A 24,692-nucleotide genomic window follows, 5' to 3' on the forward strand; every position below is an offset into this window, starting at 1 on the left:
ACCAACAACCGCCAGAGTCGCAGTAGTCTCGCAGCCAGCCACATCCAAGTTCCCACACCTGTCCTGGATGCCATCATCAGCCTGGTACCCCAGTACCTATACATCCACCACAATGCGCAGAAACAGCTGGAGACCAAGCAAGGACTATGCGCCATAGCTGGATGCACGCACGTGTTGGGGTTAATCAACAGCTCACATGTCCTACTTGTGCCCCCTTGTGATACAGCACACAATTAACGCAACGGAAAGCCCACCCATTCCATCAATGTGCAGGCAACAGTTGACCACCATGGAATCGCCACCAATGTCGTCGCCAACTACCCAGGCAGTGTTCATGATACCTTCATCTTCCGACAGTCCTACTTCAACCAGCGCTTCCAGAATGGCACCAATGGGAATGCACTGCCCGTTGGCAAGTACCAAATGAACACCCCTCACACCTCAACTCCACAATCATGCAACTCACAACTCTGGCAATGCACACATCACAAAATCACATACAACATGCAAAACAACATGCTCACCAACCAGACATGACAGCACAACTTACTGTGGTAAACTGGGCTAGCCATGTACATAAGCCATCAACGTCAGTGGCACCTCAGCCACACAATAGTGGAATTTGGGGAGAGATGGGAACCAGGCATGTGCGAAGGAGGCAAGTGACCCATGAATGGAAAAGTATACAATGCCAAGTGTGGCGGAGATGTGCTGGACAGACTGCAGTATGCAGAACACACCCATATCCATGTCGACATACACCGCTGGTGTATGGAGTGTAGCGGACAGTGGACGCAACCATGTCACCCCAGCTAGTGGGGAAGATTGCGGAAATGTAGCCTGTTACGTCCCTCCCTGTAAGCGTGAGCAGAGTGGGCTGGCCCAGCATACGCCAGGCCAGCATAGGGGTGTGAATAAAAAGCATGTCGCCCTGGGCGTGGTTCTCTTCCGGAATGCCCAAAGTCTCTGCCAGGGTAGCGCCTCTCACCGCGCCACGAGGCCGACGCCATCGTCGTGAGTGGAGTTGCCTGCGATGCTGTGTACCTGCTGTACCCAAGGCCGCTGGTCACCAAACCTGTCTTTCCCGCCCCTACACAGCCAGGCCTCACTGCTCACCTGCCGACACCGACGTTTGTCAAGGAGGACCCACCACGTGCCAATGCAACCTCCAAGCCCGAGGCCTGCGACCTTGGCAGCTTGCTCAGACCATCACGGCCTCCTCGAGCAAGGCCCGCAGTCCTCCTTTCACGTTGATGTACTCCACCGGCATACACAGTGGACAAGTAGGTCACACATTTGAAACTAAGTCTTGATTACACAGTGGCAGAGTACATATTTATGTCGCTATACTCCCTTCGATGCGGTAACACCAAGTCTGTGCATGGCATTCCAACCACAAGTGTCTGTGGGCCCTCGCGGACTACGGCCCTCGGCCCACACATTTGGAAGTGAGTCTTGATTACATCATGGCAGAGTTCATATCATTGCACGCCAGGAGAGGTGTAAGAAGAAGACGCGCTTCAGTCTGGAGTAAAAAACGGATCGTTATGGATGTGATCGAACACTACCAAAAACTACCCTGTCACTAACTCTGTGCTTCGCAAGCCGACGGCACGTGCCTGTGGGTCCCTGCTGACCGCTGCCTGCGGCCTACACTGCGGTCGAGTAGGTCTCACATTTGGGACTGAGTCTTGATCATACAATGTCCGAGTACACACATTAATCCAACATTCAAATCCCTATACTCCCTTCGATGTGGTGACACCAAGTCTGTGCATAGCATCCCAGCCACATGTGTCTGTGGGCCCTTGATGAGTATGACTTAGGCCTGCACTACGGTCCAGCAGGCCTCACACCAATCCAATCCAGTCGGTACCAGACAGGACACGGCATCGTCATTTACTGAACACCCGCTCGGCTCTGGTGCCTCTACCTCCGTCAACCATAAGTCACACCCACATGCCATTGCAACATTGCGTGTCAGAGTTCCAGGAGGAGCTCGCTGAACAGCGTTTGGCCTGCGCTGACTGCTGCCTCGGGCATACACTGCGGTCGAGTAGGTCACACTTTCAGAACTCAGTCTTGATTCATTAATGGCAGATTTGACAACATTGTACAGGTCTCATCGCAGACTGCATCCCCTTTCCAGCTCCGGTGCTACTAAGTCTGTTCCATGGACACTTTCTGGTTGAACTGTGGTGGCGAATGGATCTGTGGACTTGGGTTGGTCGTCATAATCATGTCGGTGATACTGACTTGGTGGCAAAAACGAGGCAGTAGCATTCCACTCCTCCATTTGCCGCTTCCGGACGGCTTCTACCCTCTGCATCATGTCCTGGAGGACACCTTCCACTGTCTCCCGCAACCCTACATCACATTCACCTTGGACATCGATGAGGACCCGCTCAGCTCGCGTGGCCCTATCTCACTGCACCGCAAGTCACTGTCCTGTGGCGGTGTGCATGTGCCGGCCGCAGTGCATCCGGGGCCACTAACTCTGTGCAGCTCAAGTCAGGGACCCTGTCTGCTGAGATATTTGATGGCCTCTGAGACGGTGGCCTTGGGTCATCATCGCCATGTGTCTGTGGCCCTGTGCTGTCCGCTGCCTCCAGTCTCAACTGCGGTCCACCAGGGCTCAAACATCAATTCGAGTCCTGACCGGCCTGGCCATTGCATCACCGCAGGAGGCACACGCCACCACCGCGAAGACCACCTCCAGACGACAACTGCCAGAGTCAAAAGTGTCTTACTGCCAGGCTATCAGAGTTGGTCACACATGTTGTGGATGCCATCATCTGCATGATACCCTGCTCAGCACTCCAAGTGCCACTAACTCAGTGCACCACGACTCATAGACCATCTCTGATTGAGTTGTGTGCTGTGGAGAGCTCACGCAGCAATGTCACCTTAGGCAGTGCGGGAGACCTGGGACGATGATAAGATGATGCAGGTGTAACACACCCCACTGCAGTTGTATCAGGTATTTCCAGAGGGACACAATGCTAGACATTTTCTTCACATGAACAAGCTCAGCTCTAGTGCCCCAACCACAGTGCCATGCAACTCACGGACACTTCTGTTTGCATATTGTGTGACCTCTGTACTTGCTCCGGCTACCAACATGATGCTCCGCAGTTGTCTCTGTAATGCTGGTGTTTTCTGTTTCCGTTTTCATAGTGTTCACTGTTCAAGTTGTTGCCAGCAACAGCCACTCTGTGCGGGCTGGCTTACACTCACCCCACACACATCCAGCACAGGCGTCACTGTACATGTGACTCTGCCAATAAAGGGGCTGGGCGCACGTGCCTGTAGCTATCTGCGTGTGTCCGTGTGGTCATGATGTATGCATGAGGGTCCCTGGGCCTACAACATTACATTGTGCTGTGTACAGTGGACTCAACCATGTCACCGCTGGCAGCGGGTAAAACCTTGGACATGTAGCTTTGTCGTCACCTGCTCAATACGTGGGAGAAGTGGACTGGGCCGTCGTACGGAGGTCCAGCGTGGGGGTGTGAATGATGATTCCTGGGCTCTGGGCATGGTTCATTGCAGGAAGTATGCATGTGTCTCTGTCAAGGTGTGGGTCTTCTTTGTGGGGTGTAGGTGGTCCCTGGTGGGACTTGAACACCCACGTATGTGATCTAGTTTGGCTTCCATGAGCTCTGACCCCACCCACACCTGTTTAGCCAACTCCTTTTGGCATTCTGAAACCTGTCGTTAGAATGCGATGTGTGCCGAGGTGGAGTGTTGGGAGCCAGCCGTGGAGGCGGGTGCTTCCTGCTGTGTGGTCTGTGCAGGGGCTGGTGTCTCCTTTATGTAGCTTAGCTGCCCTGCTCCTGGGGGGTGGGTTGCCTAAGATGTCCATGGGCTGTTGTAGGGCATCGGTGTCGAATGTGTGGTGGTCCTCTCCAGCATCACTGACGAGTAGTCTGGTCTGCTCAGCTGGTGGTGTAGTTTCTCCCTCTGCAATGTGAAGGGGAGATGCATGTTGACATTGTGTTGACATGTGTGTTGGCGCATTGTTCTGGTTTACATGCAGATTGTATGACAATGTACATTGTGACTGTTTGGGAGGTGCTGTATATTTGATGTGGGACAGTGGACATTTGGACTACATGACAGATGTGAGGTTGTCCACGTACATTTCCATCTCGCAGTTTCCTGCTATGTTAGATGTGATTGGCCGGTTTCATGAGCGGACCCAGTTGTGTCCTCTGTTCTGCAGTGCCGGTGTTGCACTTTGTACCACATTGTCGTCTGATGTGCTGTTATTGTTATGTCTGTGTGCTGCAGTGTGCCACGGGGATCAGGGACATGACCCAGGGACATTGTGGTTGTGCAGTGTGCTACACATCGGCGTGCATGTGTGCGATTGTGCCCATCTCCCCCCATCCCCCAGTCGCTGGTCGTAACTCACCAGGTTGATGTTGTGTCAGGTCCTATCGAGCTGTGTCCGGACTCCCAACTCCTTGCGCCGTCTCCACCCTGATGACTGTGGCCTTCATTTCCTCCAGCTCCTCCTGTGGCGCAGGACTCCCACCTCCTGTCGCTGTTGCTGCCTTCCTGTTGGCAGCGGGTTTGAGCTTGGTTTGGCTTTTCACATCGTGCCAGTGCCTCTTGTCCTCCTCCACAGACCTCCTCGACACTCCGACTGCATTCACATTTGTCATATTGACGTTCAGTGAATGGAGGTGTTCTGTCACCTCCGTGACGCTGATGTGGTTTTCCTGCAGACTGCACCCCATCTGCCTCTTCCTCTTCTCCTTGGCCTTCCCCGACCACGAGGTTCCTTGGTGGTGATCTGTGGGGCTTTTGGGGTTCGCGTTGGCCTCTGCACTCGGTCCAGGAGCACCCATGGTGCTACGCAGTTTCTTTTTTCTCCCTTTTTTTGTTGTTGCTTTTATAGTGCATTTTCCCGCATGACGCATGGGAATTGCAGGCCTGTCGCTGGTTATCGCTGATTTTTGTATCGCGGTTGGCCTCATCGCAACTTTATTCACGTTCGTGTTTCGCATTTTTGCGGCGTCACATTGAGTTTAACGTGATCATCTGATGCGTTATCGTGTGACTATCGCATGGTGCCGCCAGGTTGAGAATACTACGTTAGCACGGTATCGTTTTCCCGCGATAGACTGCGATATGCAAAGTTACGTTAAGCTAAATTTGCGATGGTTATCACACGTTCTTGAGAATATCTTCCCCAGTTGGGTGTACCAGTACCATGCTCTGGAGAGTTGCTAGCAAGTGGGGCATGACACCGCTCTACTCTCCCGAACTACCGATCGAACTGTGAAGCTGGTTACCAATGGGAAAGGATAGGGAATTTCTTGCTGCAATGAGCGGACTAGGAATCAATACTGTTGGTGACCTCTTTCATGATGTCAAGCAGTGGGATATGATACGATCAATTGCGCTGGATGCCTCCACGCTTGCTGAATATCATTATTTTCGTGTGCACCATGCACTCTGCTTAGTGCTGGGGGAGGAAATGGGGGAGCCACAGGAATACGCTTCCTTAACCTATTTGCTAAGAGCCAAATCCCCATCCATATGATATCTCTTCTATACACCCTCTCATATAAGGTGGCTGGACTCTCAGACAGGAAAGCATTACTTGAGTGGTGTGCGCAGCTACAGATAGACATCACAGAAAAGCAGTGGGTATACTGCTGCACAAGTACAAAGTCTATCTCACAATACGGCAAACATTGCCTCATACATTTTAAATTTTTACAAAGAGTTTATTACTCTCCAGCCCGATTGTTTTAATATGGCCTAAGAGAGGACGATAGATGCCCTAGGTGTGGGGTGCCAGACGCTAATTTCTCACATCTCGCCTGGAGTTGCCCGGGAATATACAGGTTCTGGGAGGCAGTGCATTTAGCCTTACAGGACATGGCGGAGGTGGGTCTGAGGCTGACGCCGCTAGAGGCCATGCTGGGCTACACTAAAGGATACCCTAAATCCACAAGGAGGCTCTTGTCTCTGGGCATCTTAATGGCCAAGCGCAGGATTGCATTGTGGTGGATGAGAGGCCCCGCACCCACATTCAAGGATTGGTGCGCAGATTTAACCTACTGTAGCGTACACTCTGAAAACTTTAACGCACTTATGCCTGCACGTAGTAGACCCAAGAACATCTGGGAGCCATACAGGGCATACCTGGCAAGGCACACTACTGCAGCCGAATCAAAAGATGAATGGAATAGGAAGGGGATCAGGTGATTTCCTGACTCACTATGGTAAATCCTTAATTCCACAGTGTTTAATGTATGTTTGCAACAAGAACAGGCTAGTCGGTAACGAATATGTGATATTGTGCACCCAGGTTGCTAAACAGCACTGTATTGATATTGATATACAACGGATGTACCCCCATAGCTCATACAGTAGAATGCTGTACCATGTCGACTGTTTATTTCAGGATGCGTTTCATTTCCCTTGCTGTAGCTGAATGTAATGTAATAATTACGAATATCAATGTTTGTTTGAAAATGAAAATAAAGTTTAAAAAAAGATGTATATATTAATACTTTTTTAAAATACCCACTCAACACTCCAGTAAACCTCATGCCCCATTTAAAATGCAATTCATAAAAAATAAACAAGTACACTAATAAATAAACTATGCACCATTATCATCAAATTAATCAATTACCATTAGTTAACATATAAATATTACAAGTTATACACACTCAATCACTCAAGCCCAACAACCCAAAATAAGAATAGTACACATAATTAAAATATTTATTAAATGTTTTCACAAATAATAGTGTGAAACTGGCTGGATAAAATGTGTTGGATTATTGGCAAATCAATTAAAACATTATTTTTCGTGTTTCGGCGCCCACAGCAGGCAGAGTATGTGTGGGGCTGGTATCCTGTTGCCCATGCTGCGCCTCATTGGTTCTGCACTCTCTGTATGCTACCAGCCATTAAAAGGGTTTTCAGCGCACATGACTGATACCAGGCAGCATGCTTTTTAATTTTCCAAAATCCTGCCGTAAAACAACATGTGGAGGGTTTCCAAACCTTAGAAACTGCTCAACCGGAATAAACGTAAGTGGCGCATTGGATCTACAGCCAATAATTAGGCCGCTAACAAAAGCAATGCCAAAGTTTACTATTGGCAAGCGGCAGGAGAAATTACCCGGCAATAGGCGGAGTTTCACCCCTGATACTGATTACTTGATGTCTCGGAGAGACAGCGCATGAGCGCTGCCTAGGCGAGACCTAAAAACAAGACAAGGTGAAATCACTATGTTTATTCAGGGTTTAACCCTCCTGCCACTGTCCCTTGGACCATCACTTATCTACCTTCTGTAAACCTTGGTCGTCTCATTAGGCTACCTTACAAAAACGAAACTGGGGACCCTTAAATAACAGGAAGGGATTGGTCTTGATTATCATTACTTAACAGTTGTCAGTAGTTACTGTCACGCTTACCAGTGGCTTGTTCTGCATTCCTTTGCAGTGAAGCTTGCATGTGATCTGGCAGAAGGTATTAAATAAATAGGACACTAAAAAGATCTCACACCCAACCTTATAGGTTCATTCTCTTCACTAGAATACATCTTTACCCAGACCACATTAAAGTATTCTCAAATATCTTGCAAGGCACTTTCACAAAATATCTGACAATACTCACAAACAGCATTAGGCCACACCGTTTGGAGTTTAAATACTTATAAGAACTAAAACCAAGTCCATCACCTGTTTCACAGCAGATGCTCTTTTCCAAGCCTAAACGGCATTCTGAAAAAACAAACTTTCTAAAGTAGAGTTTTGTTACCGCCTCATATCTGTACCAATACCTGCTCCTTGTGACCTAGAGGAAACTGGAACAAGTTGATTGATTCTTCGTGTGGGTAACCCCAGCCTCTTCTGGTGATTATTTTATTTTCCTCTTGTCAGGGCGTTGTTTCTGGTTCAGATACATCAATCTTCACCTTCCAAAACATTTATTCGTCAGTCGTTGGTAACAAACCTGGCAACAAGTGCACAAGCTATCCCACTGACCTTTTGCCTGTGAAGGGAAAAGGTCACGTTAGTCAAATACATACAGTAAATAACTACATTTACTCCACCAGTCTTCATCCGCATTCTCCTCTCCCCTGTCGTCAACTGATTCCTGGGTTAAAGAAAAATGGACAAAAACAGGTTAGTGGCCCCTCCAGGGTCCCCCCCGTGCTAAAGTACAAAAGGACCCCTTTGGGTTCATAGTCGTCGTCATCATCTGATCCGTGCAGTGCGGCGTACTCACGCAGGAGGCTGTGGATCATCCTACCATACACCAGGTCGATGTCTCCTTCCCTACTACTAGGCGGTTTTTGGAAAACAGAAGAACATCTTTAAAACAGCACAGGAGCCTCCAGCAACCCTGGAGGTCACCTAGTGCATGTGTCCCTGGGAACAAACCATACATCATAGAGTCCGCGGTGATGAAAGAAGTAGGAATACAGGCACTAAGCTCCATGCCTAGGGCATTCAGCAGGTCCTGTGCATACCTGCACTCCCAGAAGAGAGAGTGTGTGGTCTTGTCCATGGTGCACCTTCTTGGGCAGGGTTTGTATCGGTTGAGTCCTCTTGCATGCATGAAGGCTCTCATGGGAAGTCCTCCTTGGATAGCCATCCAGGCAATGTCTTTGTGCTAGCCCGTCAGGTGCTTGGATGTGACGTTTCCCCATACGTGGCCCACTGTGGCAGAGGGGAGGGCGCCGATTGGCTCGCTGATGTCCCTTGCACGTATCTGGCATTGGACAAGCTTAGGGGTCCATGTGGCGGGTGGCAGCCTCCAACCCAAACTCCTTCACAAACTTCTCCACTTCCTTGTAGAACCACAGGGTCTCCCAGTTGTATGGGACAGCACTCACCCACTCTGCCCATCCGAGGCACCTCCTCGTTGGCAACAGGAAGAAGCGTGCCATCAGAAAGCCAACAAGGCTCTCATCTTCGGTCCTCAGGGTTTTCCTCACGCAATGGCACATGAAGATTCCCCTCAGGATGGTGGTGATGTCGGGCACTTCCTTGCCTCCCTTGTTGTCGGTCTTGATCTTCACTGCTCTCTTCAATCTGTCCATCTTCGAGCACCAGATGTATTTGAAGATCATTCCCGTGATGGCCTTGGCCATTCGGGTCTGCACGGGCTACACTTGAGCAACGTACTGAAGCACTGGCAGAGTCTTGTTCTGCAGGACCAAAGACTTCCCTTCGATCGTCAGCTTCTAAAGGCTCCAGAATCCCAGCTTCTGCCTCGTCATCACCAGTATCTCTTTCCATGCCTTCTCTGCTGCATCTTCTCCGCTAAACCAGACTCCAAGAATCTTCAGGAAGTCCTGCTTGATGGGGAACGGCAGTGGGTTTCGGGTGGGGTTCCAGCGTCCGAAGAGTAGGGTTTTCGACTTGGCGTTGTTGATCTTTGCTCCTGACGCTTTCAAAAACTCGATACAAGTCCTCTCCATCTCTTTCACAGATGGTCTGCCCACGCAGAAGACTGAGACGTCGTCCATGTAGAGGGAGTACTTCACTTCGCCTTGTGCCCTGCTTCCTGGTGCCTTCACTCCTCTGATGTTCTTGTTCTGCTGGAAGGGTTCGGCGAGGAGCTCAATCACGCAGATGAACAGGAGGGGCGAAAGCGGGAAGCCCTGCCTCACACCCGACAGGACAGGAAAGAGGACGGAAGGGCCTTTCAAGAGGAGGCTGCAGGCGTCGTGGGGAAGTTCAGGAGAGGTCATCCACCACTGGATCCAAGGTCAGGATCACTGGGGAGACGTCACTGGATTGTTGGGCCACCTGGACTCAGGCCATGGGCGACAGTTGCAGAGTGGTGCAGAGGTCGCGGATCCGCTGGATCCGGAGTCCTTGGGTTTGCTTCTTGCTGGACAAATCCAGTGTCCACGGGAGAAAAGAGTCTTTGTCAAAGGAAGCACAGGACCTTGGGATCCCTGGAGGTTGCTGGCTGCAGGGCACGCCAGTTTCTGCGAGCAGGGTCCTTGCAGCGGGAGACAGGTCGGTAGGGCTGGGGCAAAGCAAGTTGTTGTCTTCCTTCTTCGCTGCTGCACAGCTCTTCTGTCCTACTTCCACTTAGGTCATCGAATCTGAGAAAAATGTCTCAGGGATGCCCTTAAATACTAAATTTAAGGGCGTTACTGAGGTTGCAGAGCAGTAGCCAGTGGCCTTTTTAGGTACTCCCTCACTTTGGGGAGAGGGGCACATACCTACTCCTATTGATCCTAATTCCCCAAGCCAAGATGGAGAATTCTGAAGAGAGGGGCTCACCTCAGCTCCTTACTAACCTAGGGGTGTGCCAAGCCAAGGTGGACACTCCTACTCTGCTTACTAATTTTCCCACCTATCCTGCAGCCAAAATGTGGGTCTAGAACAGAGAGGCGGGCATCTTCACTTGTTGGAGTTGCCCAAATCAGCATAACACAAGGTGAGAGCCTTTGATGCTCACCACCAAGTGTTTCTGTTCCTACAAGGGAGAGGTGTGGAGCACCTACTCCCAGAGCAGACTTTGTTTCTGACCTCGGAGTGCACAAAGGCTCTCATCCCATGAGGTCAGAAACCTTTCTAGTGCTGGCTGGCTGGCAGAAACCAGTCAGCCAATACACTATAAGCTGGTCATTTTCAGGGGGCATCTCTGAGATGCCCTCTGAGTGCATTTTATAATAAATCCAACACTGCCATCAGTGTGGGTTTATTATGCTGAGAAGTTTGATACCAAACTTCTCAGTCTTCTTTAAAGCCATCATGGAGGTGTGGAGTTCGTGTTGACAAACTCTGAGCCCATGCACTCAAAATGGCTTCACTGCACTTACAGTGTCCAATAATTGACTCAGACAGTATAGGGACATATTGCTCATGCAGCTATGCCCTCACCTGTGGTATAGTGCACCTTACCTGAGGGCTGTAAGGCCTGCCAGGGGGTGACTTACCTATGCCACAGGCAGTGGTATGTAGGTATGGCACCCAGGAATATGTGCCATGTCAACTCTTTTAGTTTAGCAACATCACAACACATAGCCTGTGATGGTAGTGTGTATGTGTTTGGTGTGGGGCACTTAAGGGCAGCACAATGCATGCTTCAGACCTAATGGACCCTCTCTGGTCACAAGGCCCTTAGTACCACTGGTACCTTTTACAAGGGACTCACATATGTGCCAGGAATGTGCCTTCAGGATATGTAGCCAGCAGCAGTGTTGGTGGCAGTGTCGGCTGCTTTCCCCCTCTGTGGTAACTGAAACTCACGGTTCCAGAGGCGGTACCCAGAGGTAAGTGAAGTCTTCGCTGTCCCTGAGACTTCATGAACAGGAGGCAAGCTCTATTTCAAGCCCCTGGAGATACTCCGCGACAAGTAAAGAAAGTTCAGTCCAGTCCTTTCACTGCCCAAGCCAAAGCAGCAACTGCAGGCCAACCCAGCAAAGCAACAACACAGGAAAGGGGCAGTACTCCTCCTGGCAGTTCTTCCAGCTCTTCTTCTTGGCAGGTTCCTTGATCCAAACGAGTTCTAAAGTTCTGGGGTCTGGGCCCCAATATTTATACTCAGTTTCTTGTTGTACTCTTGGGCAGAGAGTGTCTGTTCTCAGTCCAAAGCAGTTTGGTCCTCTCTGGCCCAGCTTCTCGGCAGGAGGTGGAGACAGCATTGTCCAAGGCAGACCAGGCCCATTCAGGTGCAAGGAAATCTCCTCCCACTACTCTAAATGTGGCCCAGGTCTATTCAGCCCAGCCTTGACTCATCCAGGAAAGGCGGCAGGACACACCTCTACCCCCCCCCAGTGTCTGTCTTAAGAGAATGCACATCCCCAGCCCCTGTCACTCCAAAGCCAGACAATCAATCCACAATCCAGCAGAGGCACACAGGATGGCTAAGCAAGAAAATACCTACGTTCTAAAAGTGGTGTTTTCAAACACAGAACATAAAAATCATCTTTACTAAAAGATGCATTTCTTCATTCTGAATTCAGGCATACTAAACTCCCTTTCTCCATCTTGTCCCAATGGGAAGATATACTCCTAAAATGTTACCAAGTACTTCCCATTCTATCCTATGGGACAGATAGCCTATCAATAGTGAAAAACGAACTAAACTGTATTTCACTATGAGGATATGTCAAACACACCAGTACATGTCCTACCTTTCAAATACACTGCACCCCGCCCATAGGAGTACCTTGGGCCTACCTTAGGGGTGACTCACATGTAGTGAAAAGGAAGGCTAGGGCTTGGCAAGTGGGTACACCTGCCAATTAGACATGGCAGTAAAAACTGCATGTAGACACTGCAGTGGCAGGGCTGAGAACCCTTTAAAGGCTGCTTGTGTGGGTGGCACAATCAATGCTGCAGGCCCACTAGCATCATTGATTTGGTTTACATGCCCTGGCACTCTCTGTGCACTTTACTAGGGACTTACCAGTAAATCAAATAATCCAATCATGAAAACCCAATCCATGATCCCATTTACAATAGTAGCACTTGCACTTTAACCAGCCGCGGTCCATGCAGGTAACAGCGGTGGGGCGGCGTGGGGGGTAAGGGGGGATTTTGAGGTCCGTCGCAGAGGGACAATTAATTATTTATTTAATTTTCCTCTGCATCGTCCCTCGAAATCCCCCCCCCCCTCTTACGCTGCCCCACCTTTGTCAACCTGTATGGACCGTGGCTGACTTTAACACTAGTCAGCCGTGAAAAAGTGAGCAGAGACGCTAAACCATCAGAAACAGAGTTAAAACCAGGAGGTCAAAAAGCAAAAATACTGGGGAAGCATGTCAAAAGATGCCAGGTCTAACACATTTGATGTTCTTAAACATGATAAAGTGATACTGATAGTGCATTGTAAGGATGTGAGCCTACACTGAATCGAGCACCTGGATGTGAGTCTACAGGAAAAACCTAGTGTGATGGACAGTAGCGTGAACTGGTAAATAGTGAAGATTACAATGTGTAATACTGGTAGTAAGCACAATTACGTTGTGAGTGATGCAAAGGACTCTTCAGTCTTCACTGGCTGTGATTGATGGGCTATGTAAGTTTCCTCGGCGCATGCAGACTGATAATGTTTATTAATTTTGTTTTGCGAAAAAGGAGATATGTTTTGTATCTTCATGTTATGATATTCAAACTAAGTTGCATTGTTGTGTTACCTGTTAATTTTGCTTGCCTTTCTCTCATCCTTTCCTGTGTCCAGAGATTTCACTTTTGTATTCTTGTTCCTCATGCCTGTGTGCGTTTGTGATTGTTATTCGCATTCCAGATTCTCGTTTGACCATTGTGGTGTCTGCCTCGGAGTACTCAGTGGAGAATCAGGCTCTTTGCTTTACACAAGTAAAGCTGTTCCTAGAATTACTGCTTCCAATTTGACACTTCGCTTTCATATGGACATTAGAACACTACACACAAACAGCCCTGCTAGCCCCCATGATGCTCTGTAAATGCCCATATGCCTCAGTGAGTTCCCAAGCAAAACCTTAATTTCTACTAGTCCCGTATTGGAAGTGGAGTAAAATGCATTTTTGTTAATACACTTCAATTCTACCACACTCAGAGCCACATGTACTAAGGGTTTTTCGAGTCCCAAAGCCCAGGATTCGCAAAATCCCATGGGTAGGAAGTGCAAAAACCCTTTTTCATATGTAGTAACCTCTTTTTGCGACTTTGACATTTTTTCTCAATCTCAAAATCAAGTATCGGATCAATGGAAAATTCCAATTTGGAAGGTATGTGCATGGGTGCTTGTAAGTCTCTTTTATTTAATTCTATCGTAAAAGTGGCACAGCGCATCTGCACATAGCAGAATTAAAGCAGTAACTCAAATTACAACAACTCTGGAACATGGAATCCAAGATGTACACGCAGGTACATGGTTCTATGTTCTATGAAGGGGAAGAGCACGAGAAGGAAGAGGAAAGGGAAAGAGAGGAGGGAAGAAGAGAAAGGAATGTAACACATCTCACCCCTAACAGAAAACAAAAGAGAAAAAGAAAACAACAAGAACCGGAAATCAAGACAAATATCTGGCAGGTAACACATTTGGTCTATTGTTATTTTTAACTTTGGAAGCTACAGATTGAGAAGAACGAGAACCCAGCGGTGAATCAAAATTACAGTCCATGCTAGGCTCTTGAGATTTGCACTTGGCAAATCTTCTCATATTCCACACTCTTCCATCCTGAGTGATTACCGAGTTCTTACAAACTTTAACAATTTTAATAAAATGACCAAACCTGGAGGTACCTTCGGCTAAAAACCCAGGTTTTTTGATCCTCACCCATTCGCCAACAGCAAAATCAGGAACCTTTACATTCATGTTGGAGTCAAATAATGCTTTCATCTTGTCCTTCTTAATCTCCATGCGTTTAGCAACGAGATCCAAATCAATGCAATCAACAACCTTGTTAACTTTCCTGACCCACCACAGGCAAATATCCAATATGGGTTCTCCGCCCTTCAGAAGTCTGAAAGGACTTACTCCTGTAACTGAATGAGGGGTGATGTGGTGCATCCATAACCTTTTCCTTACCACATCTCTCCAGGACACACTTGACTTACAAGCAGATTCAATACCATCCTTCAGAACTCGATTGAATGGCTCTACTTGGCCATTCTCCATTGGTTCATATAGGGAAGTAGTCAAATGCTTAATGCCACATATATATAGGAAACTCTCAATATGCTGTGAAATGAATTGAACCCCGTTATCAGTCACAAGAACCTCAGAGGACCCCTCATTTGGAATGATAATCAATCATCACAAGGGCAAAACGTGCATTATGAGGTAGATGATTAAAAGGACCTGAAATATTGAAAGCCACCTTCTGCCAAAGAAAGTCAGGCCATGAGACCGGTCTAAGAGGAGCGGAGGAACCTTTGAACATCTTGTCACTGCTTAAACTGTTACTTTTCTTTGTGCATTGATCAGGCGAATAATAACCCGAAATAAATGTTTTCAATAGTACAGAGCTTTGTGGCTCCCCGTGCGCAGGTTTATTTGGCACCAATCTCTGAGACTTGGTGCAATGTTCTTGCTAAGTTCTTCCTAGATAAGATTCAGGATATCCAGGTGGCTTTTTCCACCTGTTTTCAGGTACCTTTTGTTCCCTACTCCCTCTGGATGGATGTATGACATTACAACGCGTGTCATTACAACACGTGCCGTTACATTGCATGCGTTACAACGCATGCGATGTTACAACGCTATGCCATTACAACGCAAGTCTTTACATCGACTTGCACTAGATGGCGTGCTAACATTAGAAAAGTGTCATTTACTATTCCAACTCCAGTCCACGTAACAGTAGGGAAGGTGTTGGGATAGTAACCTACACTATTTGTAATGTTAGCACGCCATCTAGCGCAAGTCGATGTAAAGACTTGCGTTGTAATGGCATTGCGTTGTAACATCGCATGCGTTGTAACGCATGTGATGTAAAAGCTGCGCGTGGTAAAAACCGCGTTGTAATGGCTGTTCCCCCTCTGGATCCTTAGTTGGCCCTATTCATAAACTATTTGCTTTTTCTTCAGCAGAGCTGCCTTGTACCCTTAGAATTCTTAAGGGTCTGAAATCGGGCTCGCCTGCTGATCCGTGTGCAGCTAGGCTGCTAGTCTCAGCCGCTGACATAATCTTGAGGTCAACAACATTGTTAATATGTCCCTGTCAGAGGGTCGGGTGCCTGTTACTTGGAAGCAGGCTATGATTCTTCCTCTTCTAAAAAAGCCTTCACTTGACCGCTTGTCCTCGGGAAATTACCGCCCAATCTCTCTTCTGCCAAGTTTGGCAAAAGTATGTGAAAAGGTGGTCACGAGACAATTTACGGTCTTTGTTGAAGATGCTGGCCTGCTGCACCAGCGCAGTCTGGTTTCGAGCCGCCTATAGTACAGAGACTGCGGTGATAGAGGTTTCGGAAGCCATCCGAGAGTGTCTGGATGCTGGCGGGAGGGCAGCTTTGCTTATGCTGGACCTCTCGGCGGCATTCGACACGGTGCCTCACTCCCTTCTTCTTGCTCGACTTTCGGAGATTGGTATTGCTGGTTCTGCTTTAGACTGGCTCACTTCTTTCTTGGCCGACCGGTCGCAGCAGGTTTGGCTTCCACCTTGTGTTTCAGCATCCCAGCCAGTTGTTACAGGCGTTCCACAGGGTTCATCCCTTAGCCCCTTGCTCTTTAACATCTATGTTACCCCGCTGATATATTTAGCGGAGGAGCTTGGGGCTAAGGTGATTGCCTATGCGGACGACACTCAGCTGCTGCTTAGGGCGGGAGGGCGATGCTGCAGAGGTCTGCTCCGCCCAGCACTGCCTGCTTTCGATATTTCGCTGATTGGCTCAGGCCCAGCTGAAGTGTAATGAGGAGAAATCTGAAATACTTCTTTATGGTAAATTTCAGCTTAACGTTAGAGGGTTATTATGGCCGGCGGGGTTTCCCCTGCCCTGTATGTCAGACACTGCTGTAAAAAATCTGGGCGTTTGGTTTGAGGAGAACCTAACCTTTGCTACCCAGATTAAGAAATTGGTGGGGTCTTGTTTAGGCATTCTGAAAACCTTGAGGAAGTTTCTACCTCTTCTCCTAGGATGCGAGGGAAACTGTGGTCCGGGCGCTGATTCTTTCTCGCCTGGACTATGCTAATGTACTGTATGTTGGGTCCCCCGGCTATTTGGTGAAGAAGCTCCAGGTGGTGCAGAAGTCTGCGACCCACCTCCTCCTAGATCTCCCCAGAAGGAGTAATGTGCGCCTTCATATGCGCACCCTGCATTGGCTTCCTATTGAGGTGTAGATTAAATTTAAGGTCTTGTCAATTGCCCATTCTGCCTTGTACGGTAGGGGACCCAGCTACATGCAGAAGAGTTTCTCTTTTTATACGCCGTCAAGACAGTTGCGTTCTGCCTCCCAAGTGTTGGTTCATATCCCCCGTTTTGTCCGTCAAAGGCTGGGCGGTTGCTCCCTTATTCGGAAGGCGGCTCTTGGTTTGAACGCACTGCCTTTGGCTATACATAGCATTCAAGATTCCCGGACTTTCAAGAAAAAGCTGAAAACCTTCCTGTTTTAATTCCTAGAATTGCGATTTATTTCAGGCTTTGAGCCGGGACACTCTCTGGAGTAGCTGCACACGCTACAAATGCATTTAACAATAACAATAACAATTATGCATTCAGGACATTCCCTAACAGTTCTATCAACAATTTTGTCAAGTCCAGGCCACCAAAAATTAGTCCTAATAAGACGTTCCATAGAGGACATACCAAGGTGTCCCTGGTGTGCAAGTAACAGAATTTTCCTCTGCATGGAGACTGGAGGAATAATCTTTCCCACTTTGAAAAGTAAACCACCATCTCCCTCAATCTCACCAGAGACTTGGCAAAAAGGGGCAAAATCAACAGTATTGGATTTATCTTTAGGCCAGCCTTTTTTCAAACAATCAAAAACAAATTGAGACACAGCATCATTTTTAATTTTAGTCATCCATTCAGATTCAGACAGGCTAATAAACTTATCTGAAACAAAATCTTTGACAGTGGCAACTATGTCTGACTCTTGTTCATCAAAAAATGCACGATCATCAGAACAAGGCAATCTGGAAAGAAAATCTGCAGTGACATTACTCCTGCCAAGGACATACACAACCTCAAAATCATACTCTTGTAGTCTGGAAGTGAGTCGAGCAATGCGAGCAGTAGAGTTCCATTCCCCTCCCGGGGATAAAATACCGATGAGGGGTTTGTGACCAGTCCTGAGGAGAAATCTGTTTCCCCACTCATAGTTGCGAAAGTTCTCTATGGCCCAAATACATGCCAATAACTCCCTCTCAATCACTGCATACCTTCTTTCAGTAGCCGATAAAGTTCTAGATGCAAACGCAACACATCACTCTTCCTTCCCAAACCACTGACTCAGTACTGCTCCCAGACCATAACAGCTAGCATCAACAGTAATAATGCACTTTTTCTTCAAACAAAAAGACTTGAGGGTGGGAGCATTCACAATCTCACTTTTGATTTGTTTGAAAGCTATTTCCTGTCTGTCTGACCAAACAAACTCAGTGGATTTTCTGGTTAACTCTCTGAGAGGCTCCATCTTGGTGGTAACATTCTGTATAAACTTACTATAGTATTCACATAGGCCAGCAAATGAAAGAAGTTTCTCTCTGTTGTCTGGTGAGGGTGCATTTATAATAGCCTCGACCAAAGATTTTTTGGGTACCACACCTTCACCTGAGAGGATGTGACCCAAATACTCCACTGATTTGCGGAAAGATTTGCATTTACTGGATTTAAGTGTCAACCCACTCTTTCTCATCCTTAAACAAACGTCCTTAAGATGTTGGACATGATCATCCTCACTCTTAGAAAAAATGAGAATATCGTCCTGGAAACATTTCACAGATTTTCCAACATCTCTAAAAATGTGGTACATAGCTCTTTGAAAGACGTATGCTGCCGATGCTAGGCCGAAAGGCATCCTTTTGAACTAAAACAATCCATGAGGAGTGATGAAAGAAGTAAAGTGTTTGGAGTCTTCTGTGAGCTCAATTTAGTGGTACCCAGAGCCCAGATCAAGAGTGGAGAAAATGCATACACCATCCAACATACACACCATCTCTTTAATATTAGGAAGTGGGTGGCAATCAACAACCAAGTTGGCATTAAGAGCTCTCAAATCAACACACAACCTAATGCTTTTGTCAGGCTTCTGTGCTAAAACAATGGGTGAAACCCATTCAGATGATTCAATCTCTTCAATAATTCCCCCTTTAACCATATCATCCAACATAGATTTCAATTCGGCTCTAATACTGATGGGAACTCCTCTAAGTTTTTGCTTGGCGGGTACCGAACCTTCTCTTACTTTTATTCTATAACTGAACCCATTAAGTTTACCGAGCTTTCAGTGAGCACATCAGGAAAAAGTAAAGTAAAATCTTCAGCATTGGAAGCAGTAACAGCAAGAACAGATACTGGTTCTTTTTCCCTGGGATTTAAGACAATACCAAGTTTGGCCTGATCACGCCATCCAAGCACATTCACACCCTTGAATGCTACATAAAGCTTAATAAATGCACTGCTTTCTTTGAACTCAATGAGAACCTCTTTGAAAGCTATGAAATCAATATTAGAACCATCAAAATGTTGTGCTCCAATATCAGGTTTGCATAAACATGTCATATCAATTAAATGTCCAAAAGTTTCTAAACAGAATTGCCTTGTGATGATAGTCCAAGGTGACCCAGAGTCCGCCATAAGCTCAAGTTTTCTTCCAAGTATACAAACCATACATTTTGGCGGACCAATCTTATCAGCTTCTGAAACATCAAAAGAGTCTCAAATAGAGACAACAATTCTGGATTCTAGTTCCGCCTGAATATCCTCACCCAAGGATAAATCATGAGAGATAGCAGAGATTTTCCCTTTGGAGTAATTCGAAGACGAAACAGAAGAAGAAGAACTATTCTTGGTATTGGTATCCTTGCACATCTTGGAAAAATGCCCCATGCGTCCACATTTACAATACTCTTTCCCAATCACCGGACATCGTGGGAAGGAAGCAATGTGACCTGGATTACCACATCTATAACAGTAAAAAAAAATTGAATTGACTTTACCTTTCAAATTGGTATTGTATGTACCTTTAGAAGTGCTAGGCATGACACTGTTTACTTCGCTTGAAATAAAAGGTTTATTCTCTTTATTGAAGGATTTCATCCACCTTTCTGACTGTTCCAAAGCTTCGCAGTGCTGATCGCTGTCTCCAAATTAGGGTCACCTAAAATCCAGCACGAAGAGCAGTAAGAAGATAATCAAAACACTCTCCCTCCTCTTGGGCCCTAGTGTAAAACTTAAACCTATTTAACGCAACACTGGTAGTGGGTTTAAATCTGTTTTCAATGCGTAAAATAGCTTCATCATAAACATTATGATCACCACCAGACCTTACTGGAGGAAGAGTCCTGTAAACCACTTGACCCTCAGAGCCTAAACAATGAAGAAAAATATTATTTTTTCTCTCAGCAGACATGCGTTCAACATGAATAGCTTTTAAATATGTCATGAATTCTTCTTTCCACCTCGACCACGGAATAGGTGGTTCACCTTTGTTTTGTAGAAACTTACATGGTGGATCAAACTGCATGGTGTAAAATTTAAAATTTCTAAATAATATTTAAATAAAGACCATAACAATAATGCAATGAAGCAATAAATGGCAGCTGAAGAGAAAATAAACTGGTTAATGCGGAGAATTAACATGAAAATGTATAAAAATCAAGGTGTGCCCTGTCATCGTAAATAACAGGCAAAATAGGAGTAGTATTGATTTAATAATGTGGTAAAGTATGGTGTGCCTGTCACCGTAGTAAGAATAGGCATCCAATTTCAGTATAAGAAATAAACACCCCAAAGCACAATCACAAAGAAAATGTAGAAAAGATAATACATTCACCATAGAAATGCTGTCTAAGTTCTGAAAACAAAACTCTGTAAATACATTTGGAGTTGAAGATTAACCTACACTAGAAAATAGAAGAATGATGGAAGTACCTTTTGATGAGAAACCACAATTTCAGATGCACGATGTGTGCATTATGCAAAACGGTATATGTTATGTGCAGTCGTGCGCATCGACGATGATAAAAACCTGTGTTTCCATACGCAGTCGAGCGCATCCACAATGGATGTCAGTGTCCTTCGTTAATATTAATGATGAGGACGATCCAAAATGGCAGCTAACATGATGACATAAGCACGCCGCTACGTGATGATGTGGCACTAACGTTATGACATGTGATGCAGAAAACGTGAGGAGAATGAGAAATGTCCTAGTTAGCATGAAGGAAAGTTTAAATTCTATTAAGGACGCGGAGGCGAGGATTATGCATTACTTTCTTCACTTTTATTTAACAGCAAGTTCAAAGGTTATAGAAAAAACACATATGTCCTTGAACTACAACTCCCATGAACCTCGGGAGTAACCATGGTCACCAACAGTCCAATCCCAGTCTACAACATTAGGCTATATAACACTGTCGTTGCCGTAGTCCTTCCTCTTTCTCTGCTGGAGGAAGTTAAGCCCTCCGAAACTTAGTCCGTCTTGGAGTCTGACCCTAGGAGGATATTAAGAAGATATTGAGAACTCTCTTGGGCACAATAATCAGGGCCACAATTCAATCAAACAACCAAAGTAATCAAAATAGAATCTGTAACAAAGAAAAACATGAGATTTGCAATGCATATATCACCTTCTCTATCCATAAAACCACAGAGCGTAGCAAGTTGAGCAACAGAAACAATCATGACAACATCATTTCCATGAGACAAGGAGAACCTCGTAGAGAGTAAAGAATAGTACTTCCCTGATAAGACGGGACCTAGTGTATTGCACTCCCTCGTAAGCATTGTATCCCTTCCGAGAAGGTGGGAGGTGAAGGTATAACTTGCTCGGGGGGGATAATCCTCTCCTCCGCGTCCTTAATAGAATTGAAACTTTCCTTCGTGCTAGCTAGGACACTTCTCATTCTATGTCAGGAAGCGGAGGCGAGGATTATGCATTTTTAAAGCTCACTTACCACCAATGCGGCCGCTTCATGGATTGGTTTGAAGTAGAACTTTTTAAAAGTTGACTCAGAGGACCAATCCGCCACATTCATAATGTCTTCCAACCTACCTCCAACCTGGATGGCCTTGGAAGCCATAGCTTCCCTGGTAGAATGTGCGCCAAATTCTCTAGAATCTATGCCAGCCTCTGACATTATCCATCTGACCCATCGAGCAATGGTCGGAGAGCACACCGCTTTGAAAGGTTTTTTAAGGGCAATCAGGAGTTGCCATTCCCCCAGAGGCCGTACCTCCAATGTCACGTCCTCATGTCTTTAGGCATCTAACCACGCAGAATTTCGGAGAATCAGGGAAAGCAGGATAAGTTACTGACCTTGTACTTGTCTTTGTTCTCCTGGAGATGGTAAAGGTAACCCCTTCGGGGGTAAAAATCCTTGCAGTAATGTCCAGGGCCCTTACATCCGATGCCCTCTTACAAGAGATAAGGCAGAGTAGCATTGCCAGTTTCGCTGAGATCTCCTTTCTGGACAGATTCTGATTATCTTGCCAGGATAGCAACAAGTGGAGAACCAGGTTGACGTTCCAAAGGCCCGCGTATCGGGGCTAGAGAGGTCGAGAAATCCTGATGCCTTTGAGAAGCTTACTCACCCAGGGGTGCTCCCCCACAGGAGCCCTGTCGACAGGAATATGGCCTGCTGAGCTGGCAGATCGGAAGGAATTGATGGTACAATAGGCCAACCTCTCCTGAAACAGTTCAGCTAGGAAGTTCACTATATCGGGGATGTCGGCGCCCACGGGATCCAGTTGTTTCACCATACACCAACGCACCCATCGCCTCCAAGCCGATCTGTATCTCTTGGTGGTCCCTGGGGCCCATGCCTGCTGGATGAGGAATTGAGCATCCTGTGAAAGTGAGCTGTCCATCCAACGTCGCCTGAAATCCTCCATGCCATGAGATGAAGATGGCCTTGGAGGACCAGAGAATGTGGAAGGCCCGGTGGGTCCGTCAGGATCTTGTCGTATAGAGGCAAGCGGATCGGCGAGTCCCAGAACAATTCTAGGAGGGAAGGGAACCCCGCTTGAGATCGCCAAATCGTCGTGACCAAGTTCAGGGAGGCTCTCTGTCGGCGGGCTTGCGCCGCCACCCTCTGAATAAACAGGAAGGGGGGAAATGCGTAGGCTTGAATTGCTGCCCAGTCCTGAAGGAACGCGTCCACTGCCTCCGCCCCGGGATCCGGCCTCCAGCTGAAGTACCCGGGAACCTGGGCGTTCCATCTGGAGGCATACAGATCTACTTGGCAGGGACCCCACGTATCCGTCAGAGCCTGGAAGACCGCTGGGTCTAATCTCCAGTCGCTGGCATCCCGGAAGTGCCTGGAGCTCCAATCCACCACCGAGTTCTGTGTTCCTGGTAGCTACTCGGCCGTGACTGAAATCTGTCGCTGGAGGCCGTAGTGCCAAAAGTCCTTGGCCAGCTCCGCCAAGGCTCTGGAGCGAGTGCCACCCAGGCGGTTGATGCATTGCACCGCCGCCGTGTTGTCCATGCGGAGAAGAACACAGCAAGACGCTTTGTCTCTCGTGAAGGACCGAATAGCAAAGGAGCCCGCCAGGAGCTCCAGGCAGTTGATGTGCAGGGACAGCTCCTCCTCCGTCCATCTGCCTCCTATGGAGACCGGTCCACATATGGCGCCCCAGCCCAGCCGGCTGGCATCTGACCCTATCACTAAATCCGGTTGGGAGCCAAAGATCGCCCGACAGTTCCACGCCTCCATGTGATCGGTCCAACACTGGAGTTCCGTTCTGGCTTCTTGGGTTAGAAAGACCAGCTCAGAGTATGTGAGTCCCCTCCGCAGATGGGGCGCCTTGAGCCTCTGGAGGGCTCTGTAGTGTAGTGGACCTGGAAAGATGGCTTGTATCGAAGACGACAATAAACCAACAATCCTGGCCAACTGGCGTAAGGATATCCTGTCCCGTCGGAGAACCTTCCGTAACTCTTTCTTGATCTTGCAAATCTTCTGCTCCGGGAGGTTCATGTTCGCCGCCCTGGAGTCTATCCGGAAACCCAAAAACGTCAAGCTCTGTTGCGGGATGAGATCCGACTTCTGACTGTTGATGGTAAATCCCAGAGTTTGGAGGCGAGAGATGGTGGTCTCCAAATGAGCCACCAATTGCTCCCTGGACTGTTCCATCAAAAGAACATCATCCAGATAAATGATCAGCCGGATGCCCAACGTCCGGAGGTGTTCCACCACCGGTTTGAGGAGCTTCGTAAAGCACCAAGGTACTGATGACAGACCGAAGGGCAGGGTCCGGAACTCGAAAAACTGATCTCTCCACTGGAATTGGAGGAACCTGCAGTGTGGGGGAAAAATGGGAACTGAGAGGTAGGCGTCTTTGAGGTCTAGCCGTGCCAGCCAGTCACCCTGAAGAAGGAGATCCCTGAGGAGGTGGATCCCTTCCATCTTGAAGTGGCGATAAACCAGCCACTCGTTGAAAGCTCTGAGGTTGATGACTGGGCGGAAGCCTTTTTCCTTCTTTTCTACTATGTAAATGTTGCTCAAGAAACCTCTGGGGTGGAGATCCACCTGACAAATAGCCCCTTTGGATAAAAGATCGTGCACCTCCTGATCTATAAGGGCCTCGTCCTGTGAGGAGAATACTAGCGAGCGAGGATGGGAGGCCTGTACCGGCGTCCTGTAGAACTCTATATGGGACCCTCTTACGGTCTCCAGCACCCACGGATCTGAGGTGAGCCCTGCCCACTCGTGAAAGAACTGAGCAATTCTTCCCCCCAATCGGACAGGAGACAACAGAGTAGTGCTTACCATTGTATCCACCGGAGTTGTTCTGTGCTCCTCCACGTGCTTGGTTGTTCTTCCCTCTACCGCCTCGAGAGGGATAGAAAGTTCCTTGGTGGCCGTCGTGCCACCCGTTGTTCCTTTTGACTTGTTGTCTGTTAGGGCCTTGGGAGGATTGGCGGCCGGAGGAGCGACCCCTGCCTCTTCAAGCCCCGCCAAACACCTTCCTGGGGAAGATCTTCTTCATCGAAGCTTGCGCTTTATCCAATGCCGAGAAGATAGAGACAAATTTCCCTAGCTCCCTGACGAAAGGGTCGCCGAATAAGGAGCCCTGAGCTATTGGGCCTGCCTC

Source organism: Triturus cristatus, chromosome 1_1, assembly GCF_964204655.1.
Source record: "Triturus cristatus chromosome 1_1, aTriCri1.1, whole genome shotgun sequence".
Lineage (NCBI taxonomy): Eukaryota > Metazoa > Chordata > Amphibia > Caudata > Salamandridae > Triturus > Triturus cristatus.